This window comes from Sorex fumeus, unplaced genomic scaffold (genome assembly GCF_029834395.1).
Source record: "Sorex fumeus unplaced genomic scaffold, SorFum_2.1 ptg000075l, whole genome shotgun sequence".
NCBI lineage: Eukaryota > Metazoa > Chordata > Mammalia > Eulipotyphla > Soricidae > Sorex > Sorex fumeus.
The window spans coordinates 4,184,014-4,200,118 of record NW_026606132.1 but is presented as its reverse complement, the minus strand read 5'-3'; the positions used below and the strand labels follow the sequence as shown (position 1 = coordinate 4,200,118).

The 16,105-nt window shown below is 47.5% G+C and overlaps 1 protein-coding gene across 1 annotated transcript in view; it reads left to right on the top strand.

The window, feature by feature from the left end:
- Nucleotides 1-16,105, top strand: part of GPC3 (glypican 3) — a 436,626-nt gene that overhangs the window by 309,716 nt on the left and 110,805 nt on the right. The window lies entirely within an intron of this gene.

The following is a 16,105-nucleotide window of genomic DNA, read 5'->3' as shown; positions in this document are numbered from 1 at the left end:
TTCTGGCTCTGGACTCAGGCGTCACTCCTAGTGGTACTTCAGGGATCCTATGGGATGCAGGGGAATATGTGGGATGCCAGGGATGGAACCAGGGACTGATGCAAAGCAAGCGCCCTACCCATCCACCATCGCTCCAGCCCCTCCGATTCACCAAAATAAAAAAAACTGAAAGCAAAACACACACAGCATCGAGAGGAAGGGGTTCACAAGAAAGAGTAAACAATGAAGAGTGGAAATATTCATTGGTTACGAGCTTATGAAGGCATATGCAAGACTGCAATCATGCTGTAGCCAACACTTAGTAGCTCTTCTTAGCAGCCTCTGCTGTCACCCAGGTCAGTTCTGTGCAAAGCGAGCACCCGGGCTGCTGTCCTCTCCAGTCCAAAACTTCAGATGTTTTTTTAAACTTGGGAAGGTAAGACAGAGACTTGTGTGACAAGTGTCGCTAGGTACTCATCCCTCTATGGCCTTCCACTGGCCTCTTTTTCATCATAGATTGATCTCCAGAAGAGTCCTCTGTGACAGCTATTTTTCCGCACGGCAAAGCCTGGCAAGCTACCCGTGACGTATTCGATATGCCAAACACAGTAACAACAAAGTCTCACAATGGAGACGTTACTAGGCCTGTTTGAGAAAATCAATGAACAATGGGAGGACAGTGATACAGTGATTCAACTGCAGTACGGTGCCATTTATCCCTGAAGATCATGGCGTTACTGCCTGTGCCATCTCTCTGGCCCTTTTAGTCCATTTATTTTTGAATAATTGTTTTTAGTGTTTCCAGACACCATCCTTCCCGATGACTAGCTAAATCATTTCACATTGGAAGGTTGTAGGAGAAACCTGTAGTGATTTCCCCAAATCACCTTCCCAAAGAACTGCTGTTAGAAACCATCTAGGGGGCTCATGGCAGTTGGAACCTCGTTGCTCTGAAGTTCTTCCTATCATCAGGGGCTAACCTTTGTAGTGGAGGACAAAGCTCATTAACAATCTTTAAATTGTTCCAATTTCACATACCAATGAACTTGATTCTCTTTGGGGACCATGGCTTTGATCTTTGGGCTTGTCTGCCTTTTACTATTGTTTCATTTCCTCAAGAACTAAAGTTTTCACTCTGGTGCTCCTTGTGTCACAAAGTTTTCTTTGTTTCACATTTTCTGTGAAACAAAAATTCACTTGTCAGCTCACCCAAATGGGAGCCTGAGTTATCACCCGGCCATCCTGGGTTTGATGCCCAGAATCCCATACAGGCCTCTGAGCACTGCCAGGAGAGATTCTTGAGCTTCACTGGATGGCCCGAAAACCAAAATAAAAAAATATCACTCAAATGGGGCCTGAACGATAGATAGTACAGGGCCGAAGGCAACCTGCCTTACATCCCTGTGACCTTTGTTCAGATACTCACTACCTTGTCTGTTCCCCTGAGCACCACTAGGGGTCACTCCTGAGTACAGAGCCAGGACTAGCCCCTGAACACTCCTGGGTGTGAAGGCAAACCCAGACTAGAACAACAACCACATAAATCATCCAGATGAACTCCTCCCTGGCCTGGTCATTCATTTTCCCACTTTTGGTCAACCTTCTTGCTCTGAGCAGAGTTAGGGCACATGGTTGAAGTTAGTCTCTGTGCACTAGGAGCCTGAGCCAACCACCTCTGTGCTCTGAGCTGACGCTTCAAGCTCTGCATGGGGTTTTCTCCTTCTATGAATGGTGCTTTGGGATGACTTCTCTGCCCACCTCTGACGATGGTTGTGAGCCTCCAGGAAAAAAAAATGGAACTTGAAATATTTTTGTTGTCGTTGTTGTTTGTTCATTTTTTGGGGGGGGCCACATCCAGTGATGTAGACTTACTCCTGGCTCTGCACTCAGGAATCACTCCTGGCAGGGCTTGGAGGTTCCTATGGAGTGCGGAGATGGAACTTGGGGTTGGCCATGTGCAAGATAACATGCAAGATAGCAGGTAGATAACCGTTACCAGCTATACTATGGCTCCAGCTCCATGAACTTGCAATATTTTTGAAAATGATGAGGGCGTCCTTTAGATATTACTTGTTACTATAGGAAAGTTCAGGCCAGTTAGGAAGGAAAATTCTACTTTTGATAAAATGAACTATATGCTGTTGAATTAACACAGCATTGCTGGGCTCTGTGGACAGACCCAGACCTTTTAGCACATTGCTCTCTCGGCCTCTGTCTCTGTCTCTCCCTCTTTCTCTTTCTCTTTCTCTTTCCTACCCTCTCCCCCTTCTTTCACCTCCTTCAGGCATATTACTGTTTTCTTCAGCAAATCCGCTGAACTCAACAGGCTGGAGCACATGCTTTGCCTGCAAGAGTCCCTGGCTCCAGCTCTAGCTCTGCATGGCACCCCAAGCACTGCCAGGAGCAACCCCTGAGCTCAGATCTGGCATAGCTTCTGAGCACCACCAGTTGTGCCTCAACTCTGCAAAAAAAATATCTTATCTACCCCTATAAATTTTATATTTTATGTTTGTGGTAGTGAGGTTCACAAATTCTGTGTATACACAATGACGCTAAACAAACCAATTGGCTCTAGGTAAGGGACTGCTTTGAGAAATTGGTAGGACCCATTCAAAGCAGTAACCGTCGGAGTGGTCAACCGTTTTTACAATAAATGCAGTTTTATGACTCTCCGACACATATATTAATAGTGCTGGGAATGGGCCTTGGAGAAAGGCAGCCTTCCTCAGCCTCAAAGCAAACACTTGCATTGGAGTCAGCAAACAAAGATCATTGGTAACGGTCCTGTGCACGTCCTGCTGTGGACCATCATCCTCTAAATTGGAGAATGTGAAACCCAGTTATTGAAGAATCTCTTTTCCATCTTTGACAAGAATCAATGCCCATTAAGAATTCCCTTACCTGTGGGGCTGGAGAGATAGCACAGTGGGTAGGGTGTTTGCCTTGCACGCGGCCAACCTGGATTTGATTCCCAGCATCCCATATGGTCCCCTAAGCACTGCCAGGAGTAACTCCTGAGTGCAGAACCAGGAGTAACCCCTGTGCATTGCCAGGTGTGACCCAAAAAGCCAAAAAGAAAGAAAGAAAGAAAGAAAGAAAGAAAGAAAGAAAGAAAGAAAGAAAAGAATTCCCTTACCTGAAGACCATACATAGTCTAGGGACTGAGGCCGGTGTGATAGTTTAACCGATAGGGCCTTTGCCTGGTACTGGGTTGACAGGAGTTACATCCCCCGCACCCCATTTGGTGAGGGTACTTTATTTCTTCTTTTGACTTTTTGGGTCACACCCGACAGTGCTCAGGGCTTACTCTTGGCTCTGTGCTCAGAGATCACTCTTGGCAGTGCTCAGGGGACCAGATGGGGAGCGGGGATTGAACCCGGGTCGACCACATGCACGACAAACACCCTTCCCACTGGATGGTCACTCCAGCCCCGTGAGGGTCCTTCATGACCCAGCTGTCCCTGTGTGCAGGATCTGTGAGCTTGCACGAACTAGTCTTGGCTGTGGTGCTTCCGTTTTATAGACCATGCTTTCCCGTCTCTTTTTCCTGGCGTGGGAGAGTTTGCCCCGGAAGCCCACCTACTCAGTGAGGGGGATAGGCCTTTCTGTACTGTCTCCCAGGATGGATCACTTGTTTGTGCAGGTGCAGATAGCGGAGTGGCCAAGGGCACTTGCAGCTCCTGGAGTAGGCTCGCAGGGGAGCAGAAGATTTGGTCACGCTTCATCCCTCTGTCCTTTCCTCTGTCATTCTTTTCAGGAAGGAGGGCACCCAACTCTGCTCAGGGATGACTCCTGGCAGGTTCCAGGGCGGGGGTGAGGGGCAGACCACAGGGGGTTCCGGGGATCAAACCCAAGTCCATCATGTGCAAGGCAAGTGCCTTCCCTGCCCTGGCCCAAATTCTTTCCTTGTGGGCAACTAGACAGCTGCAGGTCCAGGCTGGGGTCTTCCCAGGGCAAAACAGCAGGGGTGCACGGGCCCTAGCCCTGGAAGTCTCTTCTCTTCTTGCTCTCAGGCTGAGGTGTAGCTGGGACTCTGCCTTCCAGCAGGCAGACTTGCTAGATGTCTTGTCTCCCTCTGCCTCAAGGATATGAGTGCAGCCTCCCTTCTGGGCCGTTGGAGCTAATTTTGCGAGAAGAGCGTGAGGGCTGGACAGAGAGCGGCAGGGTTAAGGCAGTTGTCCTGTGTCCAGCTTGATGGCGCTGACTCTGGTTCTTATCTTCAGCACCACATGTGGTTTCCTTGAGTACCACCAGGGGGCACTCCTAAGCATATAGCCCATAAGAGCCCCTAAGCATTGCAGGTTCTGGGCTGCGTCTTGCAAACCAAAACCAGAGTGAAGTTAGCGATTCCAAGTTCTGTACACAGGACTTTCTGTGTACTTGGACAAGTCTAATGGGCTTATCTCATTTTTTTATTTTTTTTTTTGTTTTGGTGATGCTCCAGGTTTACTCCTAGCTCTGAGCTGTCCTACCCGTTCTTCTGTCTCTTATCACTCGGACCCCTTCATCTTATTCCTGTTCAGATCCTTCATCTCCCCTCAGCTACCATCCCAGCTGTGTGATGTCCATTACCGCTCTGCATGGAAGTCAGCCATGGCCAGTTGAATACTTCAGTACTCAGGAGTTAACCCTGGCAGTGCTTGGAAGTGCTGTTATACTTGGTGCTGAGAATTGAGTTGGGTTTGTCCCCAGGCCAAGCAAGCACCTTACCTCCCTTCCTAGTTCTCTGGACCCACTTTTTCTTTTTGGGGGGTGTAGGGGATTGGCACACCAGGCAATGCTCAGGGCCTACTCCTGGCTCTGTGTCAATAATTAATTCCTGGTGGTGCTCAGGGGACCCTATGGGATGTTTATGATCGAACCTGGGTCAGTTGCATTCAAGGCAAGCACCATACCTGCTTCCCCATCCCACTGTTTCCCTAGAACCATTTTTGCCAAAGCCCAAACCAGAATCCAGTCCGTGAAGTCTCAATCGGAAACAGTGGAAAAGTCAGAAGGTCCCAGTACCAGGGTCCTGCAGCGAAGTAGATGCCTTGTGGGTCAGGGTGGACTGGAGAGCATTAGAACATTCGTCCAGGTGGAAGATAGCAAGTCCTTTCTCTGATGCTGCACCCACACTCTATCCCTTCGCAACCCCTCCCCACCAAGAGCAGAGAACCTGAATGGGCAGCATCAGATTCTTTTTTTAAAAAAATGTATCAGTTGAGGCGCTGGAGCGATAGCACAGGGGATAGGGCGTTTGCCTTGCACACGGCTGACCCAGGTTCGATTCCCAGCATCCTATATGGTACTCCAAGCATTGCCAGGAGTATTTCCTGAGTGCAGAGCCAGGAGTATCCCCTGTGCATCGTCAGGTGTGACCCAAAAAGGGAAAAAAAAGTATCGGTTTATTCTGTGGTTAACATTACTGTTAATAATGGTTTCTCATGCAAAGAATTTCAACACCACACCCCATCAGCAGTGGACCTACCTCCTTCCCCCAAGCATCCTGCACCCCTGGCTCTCAAGGCCTCCCCATCCAACTCAGCCCTGTGGATCAGTTTTCCTGTGTTCCCTTTGGCCCTTTGTTGCTACCTGTCTGTGTATTTCTGAGTCCCACCTGTGAGCGATCATTCTGTATCTCTCCCTTTCCTACTGACTGACTTCACTCTGCATAACATCCTCTAGTTCCACCCACTTCAGCATCAGGTTCTTTTAAACTTTCTTAGTTAGCAGTTTTTCGTGGGGTTTTTTTTTTTTGCCCTTTGTGTTGAGGCCCCATGATTTCCAACACTGTTAGTGATAGTTTCATGCACACATCATTTCAATGCTACCCACCACCGTGGAGAGCCAGCTTCCCTCCATCAATGTGTCATGAACCCCAGAAAGAGCCTCAAGCACAGCTGAATGTCTCCTAAAACCGAAAGAAGGAAGGACGGAAGAAAGGAAGGAAGAAAAAGAAGAGAGAAGGAAGGGGAAGGGGAGAAGAAAGGAAAGAAGGGAGAGAGGAAGGAAGGAAGGAAGGAAGGAAGGAAGGAAGGAAGGAAGGAAGGAAGGAAGGAAGGCGAGAGGGAGAAAGAAAGAAAGAAAGAAAGAAAGAAAGAAAGAAAGAAAGAAAGAAAAAGAAAGGGAAAGAAAAAGAGAAGAAAGAAAGAGGGAAAGGGGGAGAAAGAAAGAAAGAAAGAAAGAAAGAAAGAAAGAAAGAAAGAAAGAAAGAGAAAAGAAAGAACAGAAAAGAAAAAAGAAAGCTAGCTTCGTTTAGGGTTTAGCTCCAATCGGACAGCACCACCTGATTCTGGAGGCTAGGAGGATTAGGAAAAGGAGCTTGGGGTAATTGAATGGTAAATGCCCATCACCTGCTGTGGGCTATTACCGCCCCCTCCTCTCCAATTATTCAGCCTGTGAATTGCATACTTTTGTGAGCTAAGCTAGGTGGTGGTGTTCCATTGGTGGGGGATACCAGTTCGAGAATTCCCCCCACCAGTCATCTCTGCTGGACTTAGGAGCCTGCCTGCTGGTGGTCTGAGTCCCAGAGCCTGTCCTGCCCCCAGTTCCCACACCGCAGGTTCCCTCCCCCTGCCGATCTTCTTAACCGCATTCGCTTTGGGGTGGTGGGGGAGGTGGAGGCGACTTGGGCCACACCGGGCGATGCTCAGGGCTTCCTCCTGGCTCTGTACTCAGGAATCATTCCTGGCGGTGCTGCAATTGAGGCAGGCAAGGCAGAAGCGGCGGGTTTGTTTGTGACTCCCAGGTTCTTCAATATTTTCTAAGAATGAAAATATTTAGTAGGGGTTGGAGTGATAGCATAGCGGGTTGGGCCTTGCACGTGGCTGACCCGGGTTCAATTCACAGCATCCCATATGGTCCCTCCCCCAAGCACCACCAGGAGTAATTCCTGAGTACATGAGCCAGGATTAACCTCTGGGCATCGCCGGGTGTGACTCCCCAAAAAAGCAAAAACAACAACAACAAAAACAATATTGAGTACTAAAGATGTTCAAACTTGGAAGTTGGAAGGTAGAAAGTTGGAAGGTAGAAATGTTTATTGGAGAGTAGAAAAGAAAAGGAGCTCCTCAAGTGAGAAGGAACTTAGTGTAGGACTAAGTAATAAGTAAGGATTTTGTGTAGGCCTTTTAAAAGGCCCTTTGCATTTCTTCTCCGTTGACAAATATTACAGAGAATACAGGGAATCAACAGGATATTCGGCTGGTTTGAGTCTTTCTGCCCATCTGTTCAATTATCTTAATCTCCCTGTGAGCCTAAGCTCTGGGGCAGAATTTTAGGCACGATTGTTAACACTCTGTTTATCAGAAAAGCCCAGAAATTTTCAGGGAGTCAAAATAGTAAGATGGGCCAGCCAAAGGCGGGTCTGCTCACAGTAGCTGGCAAGGGTAAACTGAGGTTTCCTCTTTCAATATGGAATAGCTGGGGCCCTGAACCTCAGTAAGCCGCATGCAGGACAAGCACCCTACCTGCTGTGCTATCTCTCCAAACCCAACCTCTCCCCAGATTCACTTTTTTTTTTTTGCTTTTTGGGTCATACCCAGCGATGCACAGGGCTTACTCCTGGTTTTACACTCAGGAATCACTCCTGGTGGTGCTCCAAGGATCATATGGAATGCTGGAAATCCAACCCAGGTCGGCCACATGCAAGGCAAACACCCTACCCGCTGTACTCCAGGCCAGGAAATGATTTCTTAATTATATTCCAAGACTGGTCTTTTCTGTTCCCCCACCAATAAGATTTGCAGGTAGACTTATAAACAGGTCGCAGGGGACAGGGTGATAGCACAGTGGGTAAGGGGGCTTGCTTTCCTCTTGGCCGACACAGGTTCGAACCCAGATTCTGCAGGGGGTCACCCGAGCCTAGAGGTCCCTTGGTGCCACCAGGGGTAGCCCAAACAAATAGGTTTTTACAGTTTCCGATATGGCTCAATGGTATCCACTAAAGAACATTAGAAAATCATTAGATTTTCTATGACTCTGATTTTTTTCTTGAGCTTCTCTTTCTCAGTGGACATCTGCATTTCTGAAAGACATGGAGAGAAAATGGTTGCTAGCACTCTCCTGGCTGAAATTTGTTTTGCATTGGTGCCGTGGTGCTGACAGTTATGAAAACCAGTTCTCTTTAATTATGCGCATAAATAAATTAGAAGCAAATTGTTGCTATCTTTATGAAATTCATTTAGCAAACTTGGCTTGACTTTACTTTTCTGCTCTTTTATATAAAGAACTGGATCTTAGTGAAAAAGCGCGCTTTCTTAGGCTTCTTCATCAAATGGCTTTTCTACCTGTGTTCTAATTTGTTTTGAAAGCCATTTATGCGCTTTAAATGATCCCTCTGACCCCCAGTGATTATTATGGCTAGGGTCTATTCCTTTACAAGGAAACTGCTAAATCACTCCAGTGAGAATTACAGGTTCTGTGCAATACTGCGATGTGGCCATCAGATGGCGCTCCAGGAACGTGAGAGATGGAACTTGCATGCTCGCGGGGCAGCAGATGTAATTTTGTGACATTACAACCGTTTTTTGAATCGCTGGATTAGTCCTGCTACGGAAAGGCTCTCAAACACTTCCCATCATCCTGCCGCCTAGGGGAGAGAAGGAAAGTACGTTTTTCTCGTCCAAAAAAGCCGCTACCTCCTCCGAACTCGGTACTCACCTTGTTTGAAACTAGCCCGTGTGGTTTCAGCTGCTCCAAAGAAAGGAATTCCTTCTAAAAGTGCGAGTGGTTGAAACCGGTGTTGTTCGTCAGGCATGACTCTCCATTTCCTCCTCTCCACTCCCGGCAGCGGATTGAACAGGATGATCTCTTAGGGCTGTTCCCCTTTCAAACGTTCTGCATTGGAATCCCTTGATTCCCTTCCTCGGCACCCTCGCGGCTGCCACCCGCCCAGAAAGTGGAAAACAAGAGCCCCATTTTACGCTTGTTTGACTCTATTTCTTTTCCACGAGTACTCACTTGGCTTCAGCTATCCCAAGACAAGCATACCCAGATGCCCTGTTTTAATTAGGTTTCTGTTCTCTTCGTGGCCTTTTTTCCCCCCTTTTCACCCAGCGATGCTCAGAGGTTACTGCTGGCTCTGCACTCAGGAATTACTCCTGGGATACTTGGGGGACCATATGGGATGCTGAGAATCGAACCCAGGTCGGCCACGTGCCAGGCAAATGCCCTACCTGCTGTGCTATGGCTCCAGCCCCTCTTCGTGGCCTTTTACACAGCCCTCTCCCCCACCCCGGGCCCCACTTTTCACACATCACCAACCAACTGCTTCACCAGGAGCAAGCACCCCATTCACTTCACAAATTAGGGTTTGAGGTGGTTGTTATTGTGGCGGTAGAGGTGTGTGCGTGTGTGTTTTGCGTGTGAACACGTGTGGGGGGCACGCTCAGCAGATAGCAAAGTAGATGTCGGAGAGGGGAGAAGACGCCCAACTTGTCATGCTTAAAGGTGACACTTGTAACACCGCACATAACATGCCCAGTTCAGAACATTTGATACCTGGAAAGATCTACAGATTTAGAAGGGAAGAACTCATTGGGTTTTTTTCCCCCGTTGGCCAGTCAGCCTTGCCAGAGCCATCTCAAAGCTGTAGGAAAGCAGCTTCCAGATTCCAGAGAGGACAAAAGACTCTAATTGGACATGTGTGTTACTAAGCACCCATGATTAAAATGCTCCTGGCCCACACCATCCCCATTCCAGACCCACCAGCATTTCGTGTGCCCGTAGCCATGCTCAGAGGGAACATACGCAGTGCTAGAAATCCAACTTTTTTTTTTGTCTGCTTGGAAGCCACACCCAACAGCAATGCTCAGGGGTTACTCCTGGCTCTGCACTCAGGAATCACTCCTGGCGGTGCTCAGGGGACCATATAGGATGCCGGAGATGGAACTTGGGTCGGCTGCCTGCAAGGCAAGCACCTTACCCTCTGTCCTATCTCTCTAGCCCCAGGAATGGAACTGTTGACTGTACTGCAAGACAATTCCTTTACCCCTTCACTATCTCTTAGTTTCTTTCTTTCTTTCTTTCTTTCTTTCTTTCTTTCTTTCTTCCTTTCTTCCTTTCGTTGTTTTTGCTTTTTGGGTCACACCCGGTATTAGCACAAGGGTTACTCCTGGCTCTGCACTCAGGAATTATCCCTGGCGGTGCTCAAGGGACCATATGGGATGCTGGGATTCGAACCCGGGTTGCCTGCGTGCAAGGCAAATGCCCTACCCGTTGTGCTATCGCTCCAGCCCCTATTTATTTTTTTAAATGATGTTTTATTGTTTAGTTATTTTTTTTTCTTTTGGGGTCACACCCGGCAATGCTCAGGGATTACTTCTGGCTTTGCACTCAGGAATCACTGCTGGTGGTGCTCCGGGGACCGTATGGGATGCTGGGAATTGAACCCGGGTCAGCCACGTGCAAGGCAAATGCCCTACCCGCTGTGCTATCCCTCCAGCCCTGCTTCACTATCTCTTTAAAACTTGCATGAAACCCTAGCCACCAGTAGCAATAGAAGGAACAAGTGGAAATGAAGTGAGTGATGAATGAATGAATGCATGCATGCATGCAAAACTCTGGAGAAAACCTTAATGGAGTCCCTTTGGGCTAGAAGCTCGGAGCAGGCATGCTATGTAAAATTCCCCGAAAACACATCCCCTAGTGGTGCTCGGAGAACATATATGCCGTGCTGGGAGTCAACTAGTGTTGGCGGCATTGCAAGCAAGCATCTTAACCCCTGTACTATCTCTCCTGCTCCGCTCCCCAGGGATTTTGAAAAAAAATTTTTTAATTGAATCACAGTGATATACACAGTTACAAAGTTGTTCGTGATTGGGTTTCAGTCATATAATGTTCTGATACCTGTTCCTTCACCAGTGTACATTTCCCACCAGCAGTGGTCCCTGTTTCCCTCCCACCCCACCCCTGCCTGCCTCTGAGGCAGCCACTTTTCTTCTGTCTCTACTCTCCCCTCCCCTCCCTCCCCCTCTCTCTCTCTCTCTCTCTCTCTCTCTCTCTCTCTCTCTCTCTCTCTCTCTCTCCTCCCTCTCTTCCTCCCTTCTTCCTCCCTCCCTCCCCACTTTTGGACTCTATGGTATGCAGTACATATAATGTTATCAGGTATATCCCTTTACCTGCTTTTAACACTCAGTTTCCCCAAGGACTTTTAAAAGGAAAAAAATCAGTTATCTTCAGAGCAGCTGTTCATGAAGGTCATGTGGACAAAGCTTTGAAGCCCAATGCAAGTAGCTTTGTTCTCATGCTGTGAAGCTGTGTGGTGAAGTCCAGTTAGGCAGCATGAATTAGCCCTAAAAGGAAGCAGTAGCAACCTATGGACCATGGAAAGCAGAGATAGCCTGAGATAGACTCACAAGGGTCCAGATTTCAGCTTCAGCTTTGGCTAGTTGTGTGGCCTTAGGCAAGTGACTTAACTTCTCTGGGCTTTGTTGGCCTTAGTAAATATCTCAAGGCCAGAGTGATGGTACAGTGGGTAGGGTTCTTGCCTTGCATGTGGCCAGCCTGGGTCTGATCCCCAGTATCTATTATGGCCCCCCCAATTCCTGTCGGGAGTGCAGAACTAGGAGTAAATCCTTAACACAGGGTGTGCCTCAAGAAATTACCCCCATCCTGGAGATGCATAGTGAAAGTAGACTATAGACCGAACATGATTGCCACTCAATGCCTCTTTTGCAAACCACAGCACCCCAAAGGAGAGAGAGAACAAAAGGAAATGCCCTGCCACAGAGGCAGGGTGGGATGGGGGTACAGGGGGTGGGAGGGATACTGGGATCAGTGGTGGTGGAGAATGGGCACTGGTGAAGGGATGGGTACTCGATCATTGTATAACTGAAACCCAAGCACCAAAATTTGTAAGTCTACAATTGTACCTCATGGTGTTTCACTAATAAAAATTAAAATATAAAGAAATTACCCCCATCCTCCCAAAGAGTAACTATTACAGGAGTTGGGGACATGGCTAAAGTGACCGTATACAGGCCTTCTGTGCACGAGGGCCTGGTTCAGTCCCCAGCAGTACAGTCCCCCACCCTCCCCCCTGTACTACTAGAAGTGGTCATTAATGTTCTGATCCACCCAATGGCCCCCACAAGAATAAAAAGAATCCTAGGTAAAAATTTAAGGTTATCAAGGTAACAGACCTCGGGGCTAAAAGAAACAGCAAAACCTCCTCAGCATCTATCACCTTATGCTGATTCCCCTTAAATAAGCTTTATTGCCATTTGCTTATGTATGCATACAAGATTTTTCTCTTCTTTGAATAATGCACAAAGTCTGTGAAGATGAGGGATATGGAGACCCATTTTCACCCAGATGGGATTGAATTGTGCCTGCTTAACTAGTCTGTGTATCTTCTTTCCCCTTTTTTCTTTTTTGGAGGGGAGACTTGAGGAGCACTCCTCTTGGTGTCAGGGGTTACCCTAGAGGCTGCTCAGAGGACCAGGCAGTGCCAGGGATGGAATCTGGGTTCAACTACATGAATGACAAGTGCTTTATCTCTTGTACAATCAGTCCAGACCCAAAGACATGGAATTTTAAAATAGTGTTCCTGTGTTTCAGTCGCTGTAAGCCATCCATTGATGGAAGCTTTGGGTTACTGTTTTGAAGGTAAATCAAATAGTCAAGTTTTAGGTTTGAGCTACAGGCCAACTCTTCCCAGCATGTTTTATTTTGGTTTTGGGGCCATACACGGCGGTGCTCAGGGATTACTTCTGCCTCTGCACTCAGGAATTACTCCTGCTGGTGCTCAGGGGACCATGTGACATGCCGGGGATCGAACCCGGGTCGACATCGTGCAAGGCAAAGACCCTCTCTATTGTACTATAACTCCAGCTCCCTTCCCAACACTTCTGTAACCAGAAACTATGCGGAATTTACCAGAGTCCTTTGAGGATTTAAATAGCACATGGGTAGAGCAGAACAGTGGATGCTATTTCAACTTTCCAAAAGTTTGGCATGCTTTTAAACCCAAAGCTGTTTAGACAAAACTGAGTCACCCTGGGATTGGGGGACAGTTTTGTCCTGCCCGTTTATCTATGATTGGAGGGAAGACACCAAAATATAAAATATAAAGGGCCCTCCTGAATGGTAGAAAAATCACACAGCAGGGCTTCAAAGCATCAGCCATGAGACTAATTTGATTTCATATTTCTAAATGATTTGAAAAGAGGGACTGCAGGGTAAAATTGGTCAGTTGGCAGATGTCTTCGCGGTATTATTCCAATGAGGATAATAAACTTGGGGAAGATGTTGGTTTTGTATGAGTGGGCATAAAAAAAAAAGAAGCCAGCAAGCTTCAGTGGGAACAAATTCAAGGAACTGTCTCTCGGGGCACATTCTCGGAAGTTCATGTCCAAAGATTTATAACGAGCCTTACCTCGTTATCTGTGAATTTGGGTCTCTGCTGCAGGCATCGGTGTGTGTAAAGAAAGAGAAGATGGCACTGGAGATGTCATCTGGAGGGGGTGATACTGAAACAGCCTGTTCTGTGAACAGTCAAGAGGAGGAGAGTCACGAACTGCTTCCTGCCAGATAAAGACAGTTCCTTGCCTGTCTTCCATACGCCCCCAAAGGCAATTGGTTTTAGATGGTGGGCGATCTGTGTATTCACTAACTGTGAAAAAGTGGAAAAAACTGAGGGTGTTTGGCTACCATGTGAAAGCAAAGGCAGTCAGTCAGATGGTCTGTTTCCCTTGCCCCCAGAATACTGTCATTTTCCTAGGACAACTTGGAATTCTGAAAGCCAGAACAGGTTTCCTCCTCGGCTATCATCCATATATTTAAAATTTTTTTTTGTTTGATCACCATGAAATATACAGTTATAAAGTTGTTCATGGTTGGGTTTAAGTCACACTGTGTTCCAATACCCCTCCCTTCACCACTGTTTCCCACCACCAATATCCCCAGTTTCCCACCCACAGCTCTTCTCTCTCTTTTCTCTCTCTCTCTCTCTCTAGGCTTTCTTCTCTCTTTCTCTCTCCCTCTTTCTCTCTCTCCCATTTTCTGTCTTATTCTTTATAATACAGATACTGAAAACTTTCAGTTCTTGTCCAGAGTGATCATTTCCAGCTATCATTGTCATGGCGGTCGCTTCTCTGTCTTGACTATCTTCCCACTTCCAACTATGGCAAGCTTCCAACCCTGGATCACCCCTCCTGGGCCTCATTTCTACTGTCCTTGGGTATTAGTCTCTTAGTATGTTCCTTTTTATATACCTTAAATGAGTGCAATCATTCTATACCGTCCATAGTTTTTCAAAGCTTGCCCTGATCATCTGTCAGTGTTCTAGATCAGGGAAGGGACTGTGGAACGGAACTAGATCAATACCTTCTGAAGTTGGAAGTTTGACAGTAATAACAAGACCATGAGACCCTCCCTCTCCACCTCACAGTATGGTTGTGAGGTAATGACAGGGAGGAAATTGCTATGGAAAAGTGTAAATAGACGGTCCATTTAGTGACTTTTTCCTGGTGTCAGATGGGGCCAGAAATATCATTGATTAAATTTGGGGAACTTAACCTTCTTGAAGTATGCATGTACATATGCAAAGATTGCTGATCAAGGCTCTTTTTTGTTTATATTTGCAAGATATTAGAACTAGCTCCACTGTTCATTATTAAACCTTTAGAATATTGTCTACTGATACAGCAGAATCAAGAAATAAGAATAAGTAGAATGGAGCACATGGAATATATTCGTGATGAATATTGTGATAAGAAAGTGGCACATCTTGGGGGCTGGAGCGATAACACAGTGGGTAGGGTGTTTCCCTTGCACGCAGCCAACCCGTGTTTGATTCCCAGCATCCCATATGGTCCCCTGAGCACCGCCAGGAGTAATTCTTCAGTGCAGAGCCAGGAGTAACCCCTATGTGTCGCCGGGTGTGACCCAAAATGCAAAAAAAAAATGGCACATCTCAGCCAGAGAGATGATTCAAAGGCCTGTGTACAGGCTTTGCATGCAGAAGGCCTCGGTTCGATCCCTGGCACTGTAAACCCCCTCCCTCCCCCCCCCCCCTCTCAAGCACCATCAGGACTGACCCTCAACCCTCAAGCAATGAGCCCTGTGTCTCCCGCAAACAAAAAGCGGTGCTCAGGGCTTACTCCTGGTGCAGTGCTTGAAATCACTCCTTCTGGTGCTCAGGTGCCAGGAATCAAACCTGCCTCAACTGCATACAAGGGAAGGACATTTACCCCTGTACTACCTGTCTAGCCCTGATTCCATTACACATTAGGGTCAGGATGCTAGTTCAAGGAGCCAGGAACACATGTTTGGCACACTGGTGTTCCGCTCCTCACGGGGGCTGACAGGCATAATTGATGCTGCAAATGGCTTGAGAGAGAGAAAAAAAACCTCTGCAAATGGCTTGAGAGAGAGAAAAAAAAACTCCAGAAATGAATCCCAGCTCCAAGGCCTACAGGAAGTGTGAGGAGGAAGTAGAGGAGAAAAGGTGAAGAATATTCAACATTTCTCCATCAGATGAATAGAAAGCACATGTAGGGAGAGAAGGTTCTTTCTCTGAACTTCCCAAGACCTTTATGAGCACAATTTGATTGGGGAGAGGGAGGGGGCGATCATGAAGAGGTTAGGCTACACCTGGTGCTATTCCTGACTCTAGGCTCACAAGTCACCCCTGGCAACGGTGGGAGCATCATTACAGTACCAGGCATTCTAACCTGGGGCACAGGCAATGCCAGTCCCTTAACCCAGAGCTGTACCTCTGGCCCCTGGAAGGAGTTTGCAGCCAACTGCGAATACACAAGTTGGGTGACTCTGGGATGTGAGATGGGGGCAAAGGCCCACCAAAGGCACCCTGAAAAAGTTGTGGTACAACATGGAGTGCCTGGAGACCATCTGCATGCTCATGCCCCAGCCTTCATCCCACACCAATACCTCTTCTGTCCTGCTAGTGCCTTTTAGCTTTATGAACCATGCCCTGCTGCTCCTCATCACTGAGAGCCAAGGACTGGGGGGGAAACTATCTGGAGTGGGGCTAGGGCCACCCCCAGCAGGGCATAAGGGCTATTCCTTGGCCCTGTGCTCAGGAGTCCATCCGTACTGGGGATCCAGCTAAGGTGGCGCTAATGTAGCCACATGCAAATGCCTTCTCCTGAATTGTCACATGCGAATATCTTCTCCTGAA